Below are 4,764 nucleotides of genomic sequence, written 5' to 3' on the forward strand. Positions count from 1 at the left end.
CTGATCAAAAGCAGCAAGGAATCCTATAAGCTGATCTGCTTGTGCATTGCCATAGGAAAGTGGCCCAGGAAGGTTCATATGTGATCGAATATGTCCAATATAAAAGTGAAGAGTTCTTTGACATATGGCCTTTTGTAATCTTAAAAACAAGTTTAATAATTTGGGTTCTAAAGTAGAGCGGACCACAGCTCCTTCCAATCTTGAGTCAAACAAACTGCATAAAAGGAATCACTTAAAATATTGAGAGGTTGGGAGGGAAAGTTTTCGATCACAAATAAAGTGGCTAGCAACTCTGACCACTGAGCAGAGAGACCAGGTGTAGGCAACACATAACTAAAGGAAGAGCTCCAAATTGCTGCTTGGCCCTTAGAGGAGCCATCAGTGAAATAGGTTGAGGCACCTTGCAATGGCTGAAATTGAGTAATCTTGGGGAGAATAAACTCATGTTGTGAAAAAAGCTGAAACAGAGGATCACTAGGGTAATGATTATCTATGTGTCCAATGAACTCTGCAAAGGCTACTTGCCAATATAAAGCAGTTTGTAGCATCATCTGCATTCGATCCTTATCAATTGGGATAATGATGAAATGAGGGTCAGCACCAAATAATTGTCAGATACAATTACATCCCAAGGAAACTATTTTTGCAATTTGCTCTAGATATAATTGTAGAGATTTCACTAACTGGTTAGATAAAAACAACCATTCCATGGGAAAGACCCATTTCTCATACCATTGCCCTATTAAGCCTGTAGGTGAGTGAGGGGTGTTAAGCACAAACAAATAAACCGGATAATTAGAGTTGATACGAAAAACCTGACGGTTATGTATGCTTTGTTCTATTAATTGTAACTCCTTTTGTGCCTCTGGAGTTAATTTTCAAGGGGAATTAAGATCAGAATCTCCCTGTAATATTTTGTACAAATTCTGCAATTGAAAAGTTGCTATCCCTATCTTAGGCCTAATCCAATTAATATCACCTAATAATTTTTGAAAATCATTTAATGTTTTTAATTTGTCTGTCCTAAATTGCATCTTTTGTGGCTTAACCGATCGTTCTGATAACAAGGTACCCAGGTAAGTATAAGGCTCAGGTAGTTGAACCTTTTCAGGTGCTATGCACAATCCAAAATGCACTAAATCCTTCTTTGCAACAGCAAAGGCCTGTAAAAGTAGCTGTTGTGTATTTGTAGAGATTAATATATCATCCATATAATGTGTTAAATATACGGTAGGAAATAATTTATGAGTAGCTTGAAGAGCTTGTGCTACAAAAAGCTGACACAATGTGGGGCTTTTAGCCATTCCTTGAGGCAACACAGTCCACTGAAAGTGCTTCATTGGTTCTTTAAAATTTTTATTAGGTACTGAAAAAGCGAATCGAGATCGGTCACTTGGCCACAAAGGAAAGTTAAAGAAGCAGTCTTTTAAATCTATAATTCTAAGTGGCCACTTCTGGGGGATTGCCACTGGGCTTGGTAATCCAGGGTGCAGTCCACCCATTGGAATGAGGCTTGCATTAACTTCATGTAAGTCCGGAAGTAGATGCCATTTGCCTGACCTTTTAGGAATAACAAAGACAGGTGTGTTCCAAGGGCTCACAGATGGTTTTAAATGCCCCTCCTTAAATTGTTCTAATATGAGTGGCTCTAGAAGGATTAGTTTCTCCTGTGGTAAGGGCCATTGATCAACCCAAATGGGATCATTTGATTTCCATTGTAAAGGCAAGGCTGCCTTGGGCAGAGAAACTTCAATACTCCCAACTAAAAATTTTTATTGTGTCCAATTCCAAGGCAATTATTTTTCTGTTGCTGTTCTATAGGGTGTGTTCTTCCCTGAAGTTGCTTACCTAATCCTTTTTCTAGTTTGTATCCCTTTCTAGACATCATTTGTTGACCCAGTGAGGTTTCAGGGGGCAAAGTAGTCACCACAACTCTCCATTCTTCCAATAAATCTCTGCCCCATAAATTTATAGGTATGGGAGCTATGTAAGGAAAAATATGTCCCAATTGACCATCAGGCCCTTCATAAGGCAGGGGAATGGAGCTTTGCAAAACTTGTTGGGGGGCGCCAAGGCCTACCAGAGATGTTTTAGTTGGTTTGTTCCCCCAAGATGATGGCCAAAAACATGTCCCAATCACGGACACATCAGTGCCCATGTCTATCAGTCCTGTAAAGAATTTGCCATTCAACTTAATTTTGCACATGGGGCAGTTTTTGGAAATCTCTTGGGTGAAATAAATCTCTTCTTGAGGAATTTCTGGCTGAGGATCCTCTTGGGAATTTTTAGGGCTAACATTATTTAATTTTGATTTAAGCAAGAGCAACAATTGTGCAATACAATCTCCTTGTTCTATTGCCCAAAGTCCTGTGGAACTAACAGGAACACAAAATTCAGAGGTACAATCAGAATCAACAATAGCTGGAATAACAGTAATGCCTTTCAAAGTTAGAGAGAATTTTCCAAGTATCAAGCCAATGGTTCTGGGGCGTGGGGGGGTGTCCATGAATTCCTGTGGGGACAGATACCGGAGTCTCACCTTCCAGTAGGTGAACTCTCTGAGCAGCAGGAAGATCTATCTATTCCTGAGCAACCCAGTGTTCCCCTGATGAGGGAAGAAATGTCCCTCCAGACACACATGCTGTCTGATTTTGTACTTGTGCATGGGTCTGAACCGGGTACTGCTGATTCAGGGGGACTGGAGCCTCCTGGCCCTGATCTCCTATAGTTTTCTGGGCCCAATTTCCATTTTCCTCCCAGCAGTGTGCCATCCTTATCATATTTGGAGTGGCAGGCTTTAGCCCAGTGAATGCCTTTTCGACAGCGAGGGCAAAGGCCAGGTGGTAACTTATTTTCTCTGGATGTCTGACCTAGTGACTCTGGGTCAGCTTGTAAAGCCCCTTTCATTTTGCAGTTTTTTCTGAGATGCCCCAATTTTCCACAATTAAAACATTTTAAATCACTGTGTGTACCGCGTAAATGTTGGGAGATGGCTTGAGCCATCAGAGCCACATTGTATGAAGGAGACCCAGACCCAATATCCTGGCATGCCTTAATATATGCTCCAAGATCTTTAGAGGAGTGGACAGGATTTATTGCCTGTTTGCAATCCATATTAGCATTTTCATAGGCTAGCTGTAAGATCAGGATGTCTGCTGCCTGGGAATTAGAAATCTGTCTCCTAACAGTTTGTTGTAATCTTGCTACAAATTTTGTGTAAGTTTCCACTGGCCCTTGCATGATTTGAGTAAAAGATTTCGTCAGCGCACCCTCAACTGGCACAGAAGCCCAAGCCCTCCGCAGGAGGTCCTCTAGCTGGTGAAAGAGTAACACTGGGCAACAGGCCTGCCTGCTTAAATTCAAAAAGTCACCTGTGCCCGATAACATGTTGATAGTAACTTCTCTCGACTGAGCATCTCCCTGAGCATTTTTATGAGCCTGTTCCCTGATTAAAGAATGCAGTTCCACCTCAAAGTGGAGATACTGAGCTGGGAATAGGCACATTTTTGCAAGGTGAAAAACGTCATGAGGAACCAGAGAATAAGTCTGAAGTACATTGTCCAACAAACCCACTGTATAGGGGCTTTGGACACCATTAGTTAGCACGCTCTGCCTGAGGTCCTTTAGGATGTTAAAATCAAATGAGGCATGAACATACATGTCCAGCTCTGGGTCATCAGGATCAGGCAAAACTGAGACAGGAAAGCACAAAGGGTCTCCCACTGCCTTGCCTGATGTCACAGCCTTTTGCAAGATATGGCGATAGGGAGTGGGCCCAGAAGAGGGCTTCACAAGAGGTGCAGCTAGACCTCTGCGAGATGGCTGAGGGGCTAGAGAGTTAGGGTCTTCCTCAGCACGCTGTGGTGGTGGAGCAGCAGTCACAGTGAGATGAAAGCAAACCAGAGAAGAAGCCGAACAAGGGTAAACCTGGACAGAAGAGTTGGTGGGGGGAGGGGTAGCCAAGGTCTCCTGAACCAACTGAGAGAATTTGAGAGCAGAGTGGACTGAGGACCAAGTGGGGAGTGTTCGGGGGAGAGAGATGATCACCTGTGGAGAGCCAACAGCTCTATAAGTATTAAGATGGACAACTTGGATTTCCTATGAAAGGGTTAAGTGAAATATTGTAGAGCTTGCTGCCCAGCTCTGAAGAAGTTAGGCATAGGAGAAAGTGATAAGAACAGCACAAGGACACGGAGCTAGGGAAAAGAAAACACGGGACTGTCTCAAGGCCTGGGGAATTTCCAGATGTGCCTTATGTAAGATGTTTTCTATTTTTGAGTGCTATAAAAGAGAGCAATAATGTCAATAAAGCAGCTCAGTAACAGAGAGCCCTCCCGACACTGTCTTTTCTTTCTTTTCTCAATCCTCACTTCCCCATTCAGGAACCGTTCCACAGGTAACGGCGGGCTCCATCAATCACCTCTTCACCGGGCTTCATGGAGAACAGTACCTACATGTTCCCATGCTATTAAGTTAGTTGTCCCTTCCTGGGGAAAAGATGGGCCATACATTTGTATGTCTTTTAACAAATCTATCACAGCATCCTTAGGTACTGGATACATAGTGTGCTTTAACAGTGACTTAAGTAATTTGGCAAAGTTACGCTGCTCTGTTGACAGAGACTGACCCATAGTTATAACTCAGCAAAGATAGAAAATTACCCCCAGCTGGACACACTTACCACCAGTGTCCCTCGTCTGAGTCCAGAAATCATCCTGGGAGATCCATGTGTTGTCTCTTTTACTCTGAGTTTGTCTCACGGGC

This window comes from Heterocephalus glaber, unplaced genomic scaffold, assembly GCF_053883595.1.
Source record: "Heterocephalus glaber isolate CG9 unplaced genomic scaffold, H.glaber_assembly_v1.0 deba00001613, whole genome shotgun sequence".
NCBI lineage: Eukaryota > Metazoa > Chordata > Mammalia > Rodentia > Bathyergidae > Heterocephalus > Heterocephalus glaber.